This window comes from Sapajus apella, unplaced genomic scaffold (genome assembly GCF_009761245.1).
Source record: "Sapajus apella isolate SASKATOON/1434 unplaced genomic scaffold, GSC_monkey_1.0 scaffold1, whole genome shotgun sequence".
NCBI lineage: Eukaryota > Metazoa > Chordata > Mammalia > Primates > Cebidae > Sapajus > Sapajus apella.
In genome coordinates, this window is record NW_022436941.1 from 84,383,552 (window position 1) to 84,399,501 (window position 15,950).

Genomic DNA, 15,950 nt, shown 5'->3' on the forward strand with positions numbered 1-15,950 from the left:
ATTGTAAACGAGTTGAAGCCTGTTGGCCAGTTCTACTCCATACAGTATTGACTTCAGGTGCATGGGCTCTGGTATACCAAATAATGAAGATTAGTTCTCCCTAAACTGTAAGCTGGGAGAGAGCAAGGGTCATGCCATCTTCTTCACTACTTTGTCTCCAGTGTCCACTCCTAGCTTGTGGTGATGCTTAGTAAACATTTATTGGACTCTCTACATGAGTATTTATTCATTCTTTTAAACTTTTCTCAGCAGACAGGCCTTATGAATTCTATAATGACATTCTGGCTGGGATAGGGAAGATTTTGGACAAAATGAGGGAAGAGAATTATTATAAAAGTTCCAGAGAAGAGAACAAACTCTCTCACTGAGCCAAGTCATCTTGCCCTCTTTTCTTCATCAGGAAAAAGGCAGTATTTCTAAGAGACCCAAAAGGTCATGTGCCTATTTTTTATAGGCACTAAGTAATAGTAAGTTCTAGTTTCATTCCTCTGAAGATAGAGGTGGGAAGAGTCCAGCCTGTCTTTAAATAGGACAACTATCAAGCCTCTGGCTGTTTCTCAGCTTCTGAAGGGCCTTGAGGCATGGAGGAAGTGTAGAGGGTGTGTCCGGAGCCCAGAGTGTTCCAGGGAGTGGTATACTCCTTTCCTACAGACTCTAAGATTCCATTCCTCAACCACCTATCAACAGGTTCAAGGTCCTAAATTCTTGGCATTTTCTGGAAAACAAAGCCCCGTATGCTGGAGGAAGTGAGGTGGATAGGTGTAAGTGATGTTACATGTAGAATGGTTTTCACCATATTTTTCAGCAAAATGTCCTTATGAATGGTCTTCATACTGAGTTACAGCCCAAGCCTAGAAACCAGGGAAGAGAAAAGACATGTGTATGTGTAGAAGGGATGGGGCAAGAAAGAACAGTCATGTGTGTACCTTTCCCCCAGTGCACTAAAGGAAATGCATTCGGAGAGCAGAGGAGAAATATGGACAGCCAGGCCCAGGCTGGGAGCAGGTTCAGAGAGTCTCACTTAAAGGCAGGTAAGTGATAGTTGCCTTCTACACCTGATTTCACTTGGTTGGAACAAGCAATCTCACAGAAGCAACTCTACTCCGTTAATAAACTTACAGGGGTTTATCAAGCATGTGTCAAATGTGGGACATTTCCATACTGGTAACTAAGGGCAAAGACAATTTCTTGTTTTAAATGGTTTTATCTAATAAGATGTAGGAGTGGCCATCTCTACCTTACTAGGTTAAAAGAATGACTTCTTATTCTTGAAGATTTGATCAAGATGTCGTCTCTTTGTAGTCACTCCTGACCTCCAGCCCCTCCATTGAGCCCTATCAGACAATCGTAGGGATGTAGGCAGAAGAATGTGTCAGACCTCAGGAGGCCTTGGAGATAGGCATGGAGGCTTGTGTGAAAAGTTTATTAGAAGGTTTTCACTTTGAAGTTGAGAAATTCGGCCAGTGAGCCAAGGTATAAGAGATGCACCCAGGTTTTGTTCCTGGGGGCTCAAAGCCAAGGGGAGCAGATGAAGTGACAGAACTGGCTCAGAAATCTGAGCAGCAGCAGCTTGAAGGCACTTAGAGGAGTGGGAAAGTGGGACTCAACTGAGTAACCAAGGGGTCCCCCTGTACACACAAACTCTCCCAGTAACCGCTACAGTCCATCCCTTGAAAACAACACAATTTTAATGTCTTTATAGTAAAGCTCTAAGATTCAGCCTAGAAGGTGAAGTTTGATATTGAGGATGAATGCCACTTAGTGCAGTGGTTCTTAATCCTGGAGGCGTATTAGAATAATCTGAGACATTAAAAAAAAAATCAATCCCTGGGCCTACCCCAAACTAAATAATTCATATCTCTGGGCATGCAGACTGTGTGTTGGTATATTTTTAAAACACTCCATGGCTGACTCTAATCTCCAAAACTCTACTGGAAGGGAATTTGGAGGCAAGTAGGGGGCATTGCTGAAAAATACGTTCTGTACATCAGCATCTCGGGGAGGCTTGTTGGAAATACAGCCTCTCAGGCCCCATACCAGACTTACTGGGTTAGAATCTGCATCTTAACAATGTCCGCAGAGCATTTGTAGGTACTTTAATTTTGGGTATCAAGATAGAAGAGTACTATCCAAAGTTTCAGCAATGACTTGTTAAAATACCCCCAAATCAGACAGCTAGAATTGATTTTAGTCACTGAATTGAGACATCCCAGTGTCCCCCCAGGAATCAGGCAGAACAGTAAGAGTTAGGCAGGCCTGCCACCCCAGCAGATCATGTGGGCCTCAAAGACTCTAAACAAAGTGGGAGAAGGTAGGGTGTAATGAATACTGAGGGGGAGAACACACAGCCCCACTAGACAGGGAATGTGACTTTGCTCCAGCTTTGATTCTGCTGGAGTTACAGCTTGACTCCAGCTGTTGTTTCTTTATGAAATTTCCTGTTCTTTAAATGTTGGCAACTAATTCATGTTTTAAAAGTTGTTTTGTTTTGTTTTTTAAATAGGTGTGATGGTTAATTTTAGGTGTCATCTTCCTCCATTAAAGGATACCCAGGTGATATGATTTGGATTTGTGTCTCCAGTGTTGGGGGAGGGACCTGGTGGGAGGTGATTGGATCATGGGGTGGACTTCCCCCTTGCTGTTCTCATTAGAGTGAGTTTGTTTTCACGAGATCTGGTTGTTTTAAAGTGTGTAGCACCTTTCCCTTCTCTCTCTTACTCCTGCTCTGGCAGCGTAAGACGTGTTTGCTTTGCCTTTTGCCATGACTGAAAGTTTTGTGAGACCTCCAGCCATGCTTTCTGTACCGCATGCAGAGCTGTGTCAATTAAACCTCTCTTCTTTATAAATTACCCAGTTTCAGGTACTTCTTTATAGCAGTGCAAGAATAGACTAATATACCAACCAGGTCACTGGTAAAACATTATTTTAGGGTGTGTTTGTGAGGGTATTTCTGGAGGAGACTGGCATTTGAATGAGTGGACTGAATAAGGAAGAGCTAACCTCACTCCATGTGGGTGGGCACCATTCAATTCTTCGAGGGCCAGGATAGAACAGAAAGGCAGAGAAAAGGTGAATTCATGCTCTCTGCTGGAGGTGGGCCATCCATCTTCTGTAGTCCTTGGACATCAGAACTTCAGGTTCTTGGGCCTTCAAACTCGGGTACTTATACCAGTGACCTCCTAGGATCTCAGGCCTTCAGTCTTGGCCTGAAAGTTATACCATCAGCTTTCTTCGTTTGCAGACCTTTGGATTCAGACTGAATTATACTACCAGCTTCCCTGGTTGTCCAGCCTGCACATGGCATAGGGTGGGACTTCTCCACCTCCATAATTGCATGGGCCAATTCCCATAATAATTTTCTCTTATATCTCTATAGATATTGTCATATCTGTGTCTATATCTGATTGATTCTGTTTCTCTGGAGAACCCTAATACAATGGGCAAATTACAACAGACTGTAGGACAGATTATACCCATGGAATACCACGAATCCAAACCAACTTTTTCATATTACAGATAAAGAAATTGAGTCTAGTTTTCTCATCCTCCACTTTCAGGAGAGTGACTCCAGTTTAAGCATCATTTAAAATTTCCACTTTTGTTTTGTTTTAGATAATAGCTGCTGTCTCACAGAATTCTAGAGCCACTGCAGGTGGAAGTGGCTCTGAGGAGGCGCTCAGGAGGGGTTTCTCTGGAAAGGCAATGAAGAAACTGAGATTCAATATCCAGATGTGTTAAGTGTTTTTTAAGCCCTGTGTAATCTACCACAGGGGCAGACCAAACCTTTCCAGTTGACATTTCCTTCAACACCAGGCTTGTTTTGGGAGTCTGGGCCAGGTGACAATGATGGCACTAAGAGCTTGTTTTCCCAGTTGGAGTCAAAACATTTGCTGAGCAACCCCATAAATTGGCTAGACAAAAGTAAATAGGAAGGAGAGACATGGGAAAGGTGAGGTACCACACGGCCCTGTGTGAAACGAAAGTTGGAGGGAAGCACCCTGCAAAGAAAAAGACAGCAGAGAGACAAGATGCAGGGATGGCTGGGCTAGTCAATGAGTCAGCATTCAGCATCCATTCATCCCTCAGCAGCCGATTGTCTTGCACCTACCATATGCCAGGCACAGCTCTAGATACTAAAGACACAACAGTGAACACGACTGACCAAGTGGAGCTCACACCATTTTTTATATGAGCATCCTGCATCTATGAATCTTTATTTTTTTGAAACAAGGTCACACTCTGGCCTAGGCTAGAGTGCAGTGGCGTGATCATGGCTCATTGTAGCCTTGACCTCCCTGAGCTCAGGCGATACTTTCACCTAAGCCTACCAAGTAGCTGGGACTAGGCACTTGGCATATGGTAGGCACACACTACCATGCCCTGCAAGTTTTTGTATTTTTTGTAGAGATGGTGTCTCTCCATGTTGCTCAGGCTGGTCTCGAACTCCTGGGCTCAAGTTGTTCACCCACCTTGGCTTCCCAAAGTGCTGGGATGACAGGCCACTATGTCCTGCCCATTCCTGAATCTTAAATATCTTGGCCTCTCATCTGAGTATCACAGCCAACATCCTATTTTTGAGCCATATTGCTACAATGTATTTACATCTTATATCATTTTTACATTAACTATCCTGGACCTTAGAGATCTTGACAAATTTTGCTGTTTTCAGAAGCAAAGACCCTGATACCATGATGGTCATCACCAAGCTTCACAGTCCTGTGTGGTGGGGATGGTAGCTCCTGTGATTGGTATTTGGTTAAGGTTGTAAACCCAGGAAAGTTGGAATATATCAAGGAATTTTTTATCTTGTCTTCTTCACCTTAAATGGAATTGTTGGGTGTTTCATTCCAAATTTTTACCCTCTCTGATTTTGATCTTTAATTTAGAATAGAAGTGGTCATCTTCAGCCTTTGAACTTTTTCTTGGTTGGAGGTCTCATTTCATAGTATCTCAGTTAAAACACATTTTTATGATAGGTAGTAACTTTTTAATTATATAAGCACTTTAGCCAGATAGAAAGGGCAATCACAGGCCCCTTAAGAATGAATGTAATTATAGGTTTGTATGATATAATCTTTGTTCAGTTCATTTTTTTAATCGAGAAAGAATATGAAGAGCAAGAGTGGTTTGTGACTGACTAGAAGCCTCAGTAAATTTCCATTCTTTGCATGTGTAGAGGTAAATTTCTCTGAACAGTGCTATTAATCATCATTGCATGAGTTAATGTCTGCATCCATACAGGCAGCAGTAAATTACTTAAATGATTTTCCCACTGGGCATTAATAATAGATGGGGTTGTTTTTTCCAGGAATTCACTTTATTTTTCCCTTTAGTATTTCTAGTTTGTTCAAATTACTTTTAACCATAGTGACAATAACAAAATTCTACCCTGTCTGCTTTATCTAAGGTACCCACAAAGCCCCAAAATGTCTACTAAATAAGGGGTCATGGTGTCTGCACATTGCTTCTTACAGGGTTTGAGATGCTGAGATTGTTTGAATTCATTTTTTTAATGTTACCATTGCCTTACAAGGAAAATTGGTGCAACACCTTTTATTGCATGTTCCACTTCTGACCGTGTGCTTTCTTATACACAGTATTGTTCATTCCCTCCTAGAACGCTCCCTCTCCTTTTCAGCCCCTTACCAAGCTTGTTTCTTGCCTTCCTTTAGGGCTTTCTTATATAGATATTGTTCTGAAGAAATGCTATTGTGCTTTTCTGGAGAGCAGAGACTTGAACCCAACTCACAGCGTAGAACAAGGCAGACACTGCTGGCCTTCTCTGCTGATAAGAACCGCAGACCCAGGGTTTGAAACAAGATGTATGTACCCTCTGGGCACTGGTCAAATAAGGAGGACAGCTAAGAGACTACCTTCTGTCTCTCTGCTGGTGGCAAGCTAGCCATGCTGATTGGGCAGCCAGAAGCCCAAACCATCTGGACAGACTTGGACTCCCAGACTGGTTGGATCTAGGTCTCATAACGAAGAGTATCCCCAGGCAAAGTCACAAGGCTGGCTCTAGATTCCTAGGAGCAGACTATCCCCTGTCTCCTTGGTATGCTGCTTGGCACAGTGCCTGGCACATCAAGATCCCTCAGTGGACATTTGCCGAACCTTTAACTAGGTAAGATTGTTTTCCATTACTCCTGGTCACCCCACACAGCCCTTGGGATTGCCAGGCATCTGTCCATGCATGCCATAAGAAATCAGGCCTAAGTCATCATCACTTTGAAGTTTAATAGGTCACCTCTTTCTTCTTGGAGCTTTTTTTTTGTTGTTATTTCTGAAGAGGAAGACAAATGTTTAAAGAGGAATACTTTTTTTTTTTTTTTTTTGAGACATAGTCTCACTCCATTGCCCACGCCGGAGTGCAGTGATACGAGAGCTCACTGCAACCCCTGCCTCCTGGGTTCAAGTGATTCTCCTGCTTTAGCATCCCAAGTAACTGGGATTACAGGTGGCCGCCACCACTGGCAAATTTTTGTATTTTTAGTAGAGAGGGATTGGTTTCACCATATTGGCTAGGCTGGTCTCAAACTCATGACCTCAAGTGTTCCCCCCGCCTCGGCCTCCCAAAGTGCTGGGATTACAGGCATGAGCCACTGTGCCTGGCCTTGGAATACTATTTTTCAAATAAGGAGGCAAATAGCTATAGTGACCAGACAGTTGAACTCTCTATGTGTCTTTCCTTGCAGGAAATGTTCCAAAGATACCTTTGGTTGCATTGCGTATGCAACAACCATTTCCCCAGGTTTTTTTTTTTGTTGTTGTTAGTAGATTTCTGATACATTCACATGTGACTGTGTTTTAGGAAAGCTGGGCCCATATTCAGGACCAAAAAGGGATTAGTCTTGATTAGTCCAAGTTGATCATGGCAACTGTATTCTCCTTGCTGACAATTGGCTTAGAAAAGGAGTTGGGAACAATTGTGACTAATAAGGCACAAAGCTAAGGTTTTTGAAAAGGGTTGGGGGAGGCCTGGGAAAGTTTTCTTGTTGACAAAGAAATGTCAGTCTCACTATGGACTTCACATTTTGTTGTGTGAGGATGCTGTGGTTAAGGTTGTTGCTACTGTTTTTTGACCGTAGGGAGACAAGCTAGAATACCAAAGCCAACACCCTAAGTATTGCAGGGCAGAATTATGAGAAGAATCTGGTCCTCGATGATGTTGTTGAGCCCCTAAATTTACCAGCCCTAGACCTAACATACCTTAGACTGCTCCTCCTTTGAGAAAGTGATACTCTTTATTTTTAAAGCCAATTTTGGTGAAGTCTGTTACATACAGCCAAAAAAATAAAGAAGAGGAAGCCAACTCTCCTCAGGAGAGTGCCAAGTGTACAAAGATTCAAACTGAGGGTAGCTGATTGAATACTTTAAATGGCAAATAGTCCATAGATCTCTGATGCATCCATTTTTCCATAGGGATCAGACAATCAAGTCTTCCGGTGAGCTGTCTCTTTCCCTGAAGTCTGCAAGGTGCACATTGCCAAATTTGAAATCCATTTTCTGGAATTTAGGAATGTTTTGAGGTGGATTTAAGCCCTGAGAACTAAGGGATTTCTCCCAGTCTTCTAAAGTCACAGCCTATTTAGGATTGCCTCCTCTGTCTGGTGGCTGCCATGGCCAGGGTTCTGGCATATCTGTCTTCCCAGCCCTCCACGCTGTAGGTATGGGGAGGTACATGGAGGGCTGAGAGAGAGGCTACCCCTCCCTCCATCCCCGACTCCAGGGGCCACTGAGGTGCCCTCAGCCCTGGACTGTCATTGGTGGCTTTACTCGCACATAGATGCTTTCTTTGGGGAGAAATATTTTTCTCTCTTGTTTTGTGATAAATTTCCTTTAAATTTCTCACTGTGTTTAAGATCTTTTATCACTACTGGAAAGGAAATTGGTGGTTTCAGGCACTCTATGTGTACTCTTAAGTCAATATGCCTCCTCCATGTAAACTTATAGGGTCCTTCATTAGTTGCAGATGGCATAAGAGTAAACTGTCCTTCCCAGGCAAACCTTTGTTGATGAATATCAGCTAAGGCAAGACCAGGTAGGAAACAGAATTTAGATAGTGGGATCTGAGCATGAAAACAGTGGCACTTCTCACCAGGCGAGTTGGTTTATAAGCCTCCAGTTGAAGATTGCCCTTCTACAGCTGGAAAGGAGAATAAGTATATCGTGAATCAAGCAAAGGCTCATAAAGGCACCTTAAAGATGAGAAAAGAATCCCCCGCTTGGTAATCACATATAGGTGCTTCAAGGCAAAGAAGAGCCTAACAAAAAGGATGTTGATCATTTATGAAAGTGGATGTAGCAGGGAACTATGCTGAGATGCTCAGAAGTCACTATTTTCTGAGCAGCACTGGTAGCTTTTTATCTGTCCTATTTCAGGGAGAGAAAAGATATATTCTAAGACAAAGAAGTCATTGCTCAGCTCTGATTTTCAAAACAGTTTTTAAGTTCACAAGAGTGATAGTAATCTCAAAGTCAAAGTGCTTTTGATTTGTTGTTATTAGGCAGGCTTTGATGAGAGAGAATTTCTTCTGGGATTCCAAAATCTAGCTTTTTTATATCATGAGCAAAGGTAGAGAATTTACCACATAGAGTTTATACATTAAACTTAAAGTTGGAAAGAATGCATGCCGAACCAAGTATGGGTGTATAGTTCATACAGAAAGATAAAACCGTTCTCTGGGCAGATGGAGTAGGGAGAAGATGGAAAGAAAAGAGAACATTCAGATGCTGATATTGAGCACCACTCTCTGTCAATCCCATAATTCAGCACTCAGGATTAAACCCTAAGGGTGAAAACAAACCATGTTAAATAGTATATTAACATGGTTAATTACATGATTCACACATTCAATAGATATTTATTGAGTGCCTTCAAAGTACCTGACACTATTCTAGGTGTGTGAACTATATCAGTGAATAAAAGGGACAGTGATGCCTGCCCTCCTGGAGCTTATATTCTAACTGAGGAAGGCAGATATAAAAAATAAACATAATAAGTGATTTCATATGACCTGGTGATAAAAGAAAAAATAAAGGAAAGTAAGGATTCAAAGCCAGATTGGAATTCAAAACCTGTCCTCTAAACCACTGCACTATAGTTTTCTATGACAGTTTTTTGACCATGGGAGATCTACAAAGAAATTTCTCACTAGTGACGCTAAACGACCGAGTCTGAGCTGTTTCTGAGGTGAGGGAGACACATGACTGTAACATGTCTTGAACATAATGAGAATCACCCATGAAAATACATAAAGACGAGAAATGGCACAGGGAGGCCGCAACCCAGCAGTGCATCCTGGAGCGTTCAGTTTCCTCTATGTTCTAAACTCTGCTTTTGGAAAAGGAAGAGGCACCCACAAATTAAACCCAAGCATCCAAAATAATTAAATAAATAAATGGCCTGAAGAATGAGCAATGGCATACATCTGATTTACACCCATGTCAGCTTCCTAGGTGGGCTGACCCTCAGCTAGACCAGCCTTCATTCTGCAGGATTTGGCCATTTGCACATTTGATCATTTATGAAAGTGGATGGCCAGTAAACCCACTACTGGCCTCTTCCCATCAGTGACTGCCTAATATTGCAGTGGCTTCCCAAAACACTCATTTGTGTTTTCTTATTGTCTTTTCTAAACTCACAACTGAGAAAATATTTAATAAGTAAAATTACTCATGACATGTAATTTTATCCACATTTCTTACAAAGGTTGTCTCCTCCACACTTCAGCAACTGGTTGAAGCCACCAGGAAGGGATTACTGTTATGAAATGTGTAAACAATTGGTATGTGAGATTCTCATTCATCTTGGCATCTGGCAGGCTCCCCATGTAATCAAGGGTTCATGTGCATACACACACACACACAACATGGAAAGTGTTTCCCACAGAGTGGGTGACCGGTAAATGCAGAGTTGAACGGTGACGCAAAAAGATTATCTCAACCTGGAAAGAGGGTAAATGCCTGTAGATATGTAGCACATGTATTGGTTTGGGGTTGGGGCGCATGGAGGGATTGAATTATCCTCTGATATGGTTTGGCTGTGTCCCCACCCAAATCTCATCTTGAATTGTAGTTCCCATAATTCCCATGTGTTGTGGGAGGGACCTGGTGGGACAGAATTGAATCATAGGTGCAGTTTCCCCCATGCTATTCTCCTGGTAGTGAATATCAGTCTCACAAGATATGATGGTTTTATAAGGGGTTTCCCCTTTCACTAGGCTCTCATTCTCTCTCATCTGCTGCCATGTAAGACATGCTTTTTGCCTTCTACCATGATTGTGAGGCCTCCCCAGCCATGTGGAACTCTGAGTCTATTAAACCTCTTTTTCTTTATAAATTACCCAGTCTTGGGTATATCTTTATCAGCAGTATGAAAACGGACAAACACACCCTCCTTCCACAGATAGGGAACATGGTTCAGGCCTGATTAATTATAATTCCTTCCCCTGGCCATGGAGATTGGCTCAGAGATGGATACAGCATCTTAGGCCAGTAAGAGTCTTCCAGGACTTTTGGCACTATCTAGAAAGAGGTTAGTTCTTCCACCTAAGCCACTAAGCTTGTGGAATGTGAGCCTGAAGCTTTGACAACTTTGTCTCCATGTGTTTCTGCCTGAGGACAAAGCCAGGAGATAAAGAGGGACCTAGGGTCCTGAGAGGTCACTTGAATCTCTGGCTATTGCTGCTCCTGAAGCTATATGCCCTTCCTAGTGATATAAATTAATACATTTTCTTCTTTGCTTTACCTAGATTGAGTTTCTATCACTGAAAACCAAATCAGTGCTAATACACGATGATAAACATACGCTACCATTTGCTATTATCTACCGTATGCTAGGTATGATGTTAGGTACTTTACATAGAGTCTCTCACAATTGTGCTCTTAGTTGGGTAACATTATGTTTTAGAACAGAAAAGTAAGAACAAGACAGTAAGATTAAACAGCCTGTACAAGTGATTATCAAGTGGTCCAGGCTCCCAAGTCCACACTCTTTTTGCCTTGTCCTGATACTAGGTACCAGCAGAAGCGTGGTGGGAAATGGACTTGGCATCAGAAGACTGAGTCACTTACTCGTGACTTTTGGATGTTCGTTTACTTATTTCATAATACCTCATGAAATAAAGAATATGAACAAGATTGGCAGATGATAAGTCTATGCCAATTATTTTTTTAAAGACAACTTTATGGAGATATAATTAATATAACATAGAATTTAGCTACTTAAAGTGTACGAGTCTATGGCTTTTAACATATCCATAGATACGTACAGAACTCACCACAGTCAATTTTAGGACATATTTCTCACATCAAAATCCCTGTACCCTCTGGGCATGGTGGCTTGCACCTGTAATTCCAGCACTTTGGGAGGCCAAGTCAGGTGGATCATGAGGTCAGGAGTTCAAGACAAGCCTGACCAACATGGTGAAACATCGTGTACTGAAAATACAAAAATTAGCCGGGCATGGTGGCGAGCGCCTCTAGTCCCAGCTACTCGAGAGGCTGAAACAGAAGAATCACTCGAACCTGGGAAGTGGAGTAAGCAGTGAGCCAAGATTGTGCCACTGCACTCCAGCCTGGTTGAGAGGCTGAGACTCCGTCTCAGACAGACTAACACCCTGTATCTTTTAGCTATCATCCCCTCTCTTATTTCCCCACTCTCAACCTAGCCCTAAGCAACCAATAATCTACTTTCTGACTCTATAGATTTCTTTATTCTGGACTTGTATATGGATAAAGACATATAGTATGTGGTCTTTTGTGGCTTCTTTCACTTAGCATAATGTTTTCAAGGTTCATCCATGTTGTAGCATGTATGAGAACTTCATTCCTTTTTATAATACCAATGATTCTTGACCTCTCCTGGGATTAACAGGCCTTTTGAAAATCTGAAAGCCAAACATTCCTCCCCGGGCAAACATACATATGTAACAGTTTCCAAGGCCTCCTAGATCCCTGGAAGCTCATTCACAGAACTCAGTATAAATGTATGAACATAAGTATCTCTGAAAGTCAGACAAGACTTTAAATGGCACTTCTTTTTAATGTGCTGTACTCCCTATGTATGTGTAACTCTGGCCAAAATAGGCCCCACTAAAGCAGTATCTGTGAGGAGACAGCTTGCCTGGGAACCTAGACCAAGCAGGGCCACTGGGTACACACCACCATCACCAACAACAGCTGCAGAAATTCTTTACAGACTTTGTGAAGATACAAAAGGATTAAATGAGAATGACTAAACACACTATGAAATAAGAACTGTGTGCAGTTTACTATGTAATAAACACGTACAGTATGTTTGTAGAATAGGCTATAAATGGTATACAAAAGGTTCTGGTAAGAGTTTCCAATTCCTCTTCACTAGTTACTGGTGAAATCTTATCAGGTGTGGCTGAGAAAATAATCTTTTTTTCTGGATGAGTTGGAGTTCTGATGATCTGTGGTTTCCCACACTGTCCTTGTAACCCAGCAGCCTATACTTGGAATGTGTGTCTTCTTTATATCTGGGCCCTTGGTATCATCAAAGAACACTTCTTATCCAATAGTTAGTATGGTGGCTATCAGATAATTGACAAAATTGGTTTAAAAGGATAATTATATAAGAAAAATAGATGTATTATCCTTAACATTTTATTTTTACTTGAAACATATTAGGTTCATGTACGAATATGGAAGTGTGAATATTCTACTATTTCTGACATTCACAATAGGTTACAATCTAAAATGAAGATCTTTATTTCATCCAGGTTTTCTGATCAGGGTTCTAAACTATTTTTCTTACATTATCAGCTACACCCATATTGTATCACCTACAATTAAAAAAATTTTTTTTCATTAAAGTAGACCAAAACTTAAAGGCATTTGCTCTAGAATATGAATACAAAATGTATTTCTAGGTTTTTTTTCCTCCCTCTAATCTTTTTTTTTTCTTTTTTTTTTTTTGAGACAGGGTCTTGCTCTGTCACCTCAGCTGGAGTGCAGTGGTATAATCATGTCTTACTACAGCCTTAGCCTCCTGGACTCAAGTAATCCTCCCACGTCAGCTTCCCAAGTAGCTGGGACTACAGGCATGCACCACTGTGTCCAGCTAATTAATATTTGTAATTTTTGTAGAGATGAGGTCTTCCTATGTTGTCCAGGCTGGTCTCAAGCTCCTGGGCTCAAGTGATCCTTCTGCCTTGGCCTCCCAAAGTGCTGGGATTACAGGCGTGAGCCACCATGCCCGGCCCTAAACTGACTTTCATAGAAACAACTACCATTTTGCTCTCATGTTTCACTTGTATAATATTCAAATAAATTACATTATTACAGGAATAAGGCCAGGGCACAGACTCTAAACAGTGAAGTTTTGGTAAATCTACAGTTGGTAGATTCAGAAGTAGAGAAGTATAGTAGAAAGAAGCCTACTAGCTACTGGTATTAAGAGATAAAATGAAATATGTATGTGGAATGTATGTTTTATATATATAAAATACAGTCATATATAGGGCTTTGACTTTTATACATATATACAGCTGTTCTATGGGGCTATGTAATAGGTAGTTTTCTGAATGTGCATGTAAATTAAAATTCATAAGTTGTTTTTGAAATATATATAGACTCCTCTTTGTTTGTTTGTTTGTTTGTTTTTGAGATGGAGTCTTGCTCTGTTGACCAGGCTGGAGTTCGGTGCCGTGATCTTGGTTCACTGTAACCTCCGCCTCCTGGGTTCAAGCAATTCTCCTGCCTCAGCCTCCCAAGTAGCTAGGATTACAGGAACGTGCCACCATGGCTGGCTAATTTTTGTATTTTTAGTAGAGGTGGGGTTTAACCATGTTGGCCAGGCTGATCTCAAACTTCTGACTTCAGGTGATCCACCTGCCTTGGCCTCCCAAAGTTCTGGGATTGCAGGCATGAGCCACCATGCCTGGCCCAGACTCTCTTAAAGGAAGCCTTTGCAGAATTCTTTTCTACTAACTAAATTCCTCCTAACATAACTATTAAAAATCATCAAGTTGATCAGTTACCATCAGTGCATTTCTTCCTAACTACCTTCCTCACTTCCCACTGCCCATTCCGGTCAGACCTGTCAGGAGTGTAAATGCCAAGACCCACCTTCTCAGGGTGGGATGTGATCCTCGCATGGCTCTCTTGATGCCTCTCCCATCTGTATGATCTGAGGCATCTTCACTTTTAATTTGTCTGCAGATGTTAGGATATTACTGCTTCTTTTCAATCTTGCTGCCACGACCTTCCTCCAATCTACCATTGTCTCCATTCAGATGTCTGCAGACTTCCTTCCTGTTTCCCAGAATCCTCTCTGATATATAGCAGTCACAGTGGGTCTTTCTGAAACATGAATCTGATGATACCACTTTCATTTTAAAGTGGATTCTTCAGTGCTTCTCATTCTCTTAGAGCCAGACTTTTCAATAGTACCCTTGAGAGCCTTTGTAACGTGGTCTGGTCTACCCTTCCAGTCTCCTTTGTGTCACAACATTCTCTCCTCTTCATGTTCTAGCTATTTTCATCTTTCAGTTTCTTGTGCATCCTATACTCTTCTCTACCTCCAGATCTTTGGTTCCTTCTGGAATATCTCCTGCATTGTCACTCGGTTATCCCGGGAGCCCTCCTCTGACCCCCTCAGCCTAAACTCCCACAGCATCCCATACCACTCCCTTTTTAATGTTCTTCAGATGTAGAGTTCCTAGTCAAACAACTGACTCTCCCAATATACCTTAAGATCCATGAGGGCAAGAGGTATGTTTGTTGTGATCCTTGCTGTATCCCCAGTACAGTATCTGACACTCAATAGATGCCAAAAATTATTTGTTGGATTAGTAAATGTATATTGTACTCTTCTCAGTTATTTATCTTTGAATGGGGGTCTCTAGGTAACACAGAATCCTAAACCGTAAGCACCCAAGTAGGCTAATTAGTAAGGAGCCTTTTCAGCTGCCCGCTGGGTTGCAATGGGGAACTGGAACCCTTGCATGCCACCAAGAACACATTTTGAATTCATCTCTTTCCAGTTCTCTTATCACCTTTATGTCTCAAATTCATCAAACTTTCTAAAGAGTCCTGGGTTCATTCACTTGAGAAGGTCCTGGGAATTCCATATTTAATTTATATTTGTATCTGCCACCTGTAGAGCCCATTAAAGATAAAATGACAATGGCAAGAACATGGCTGTGGAGAAACTTCCTAAAATCTGGCAGTGATTAAAGCCACAGAGTGACTTCAGTGTTTGCTTATTTTATTATATTTTAAGTTCTGGGATACATGTGCAGAATGTGCAGGTTTGTTATATAGGTATATACGTGCTATGGTGGTTTGCTGCACCCATCAACTCATCATCTACATTAGGTATTTCTCCTTATGCTATCCTCCCCCTGACCACCCGACAGGCCCTGGTTTATGATGTTTCCCTCCCTGTGTCCGTGTGTTCTCATTGTTCAACTCCCACTTATGAGTGAGAACATGAGGTGTTTGGTTTTCTGTTCTTGTGTTAGTTTGCTGAGAATGATGGTTTCTGGCTTCATCCATTTCCCTGCAAAGGACATGAACTCATCCTTCTTTATGGCTGCATAGTATTCCATGGGGTATATGTGCCATATTTTCTTTATCCAATCTATCATTGATGGGCATTTGGGTTGGTTCCGAGTTTTTGCTATTGTGAATAGTGCCGCAATAAACATACATGTACATGTATCTTTATAATAGAATGATTTATAATCCTTTGGGTATATACCCAGTAATGGCATTGCTGAGTCAAATGATATTTCTAGTCCTAGATCCTTGAGGAATCACCACATTGTTTTCCACAATGGTTGAACTAATTTACACTCCCACCAACAGTGTAAAAGCCTGCCTATTTCTTCACATCCTTTCCAGGATCTGTTGTTTCCTGACTTTTTAATGATCACCATTTGAACTGGCATAAGATGATATCTCAATGTGGTTTTGAT

At 41.6% G+C, this 15,950-nt stretch overlaps 1 long non-coding RNA gene across 1 annotated transcript; it reads right to left on the minus strand.

Moving 5' to 3' along the window:
• Positions 1-4,284: 4,284 nt before the first annotated feature.
• Positions 4,285-15,526, minus strand: LOC116553458. Its single transcript, XR_004269756.1, has 3 exons — positions 15,380-15,526; positions 7,314-7,317; positions 4,285-4,295 (listed from the first exon to the last, which is right to left on the minus strand). It is a non-coding gene; the product is annotated as an uncharacterized LOC116553458 (long non-coding RNA).
• Positions 15,527-15,950: the final 424 nt, after the last annotated feature.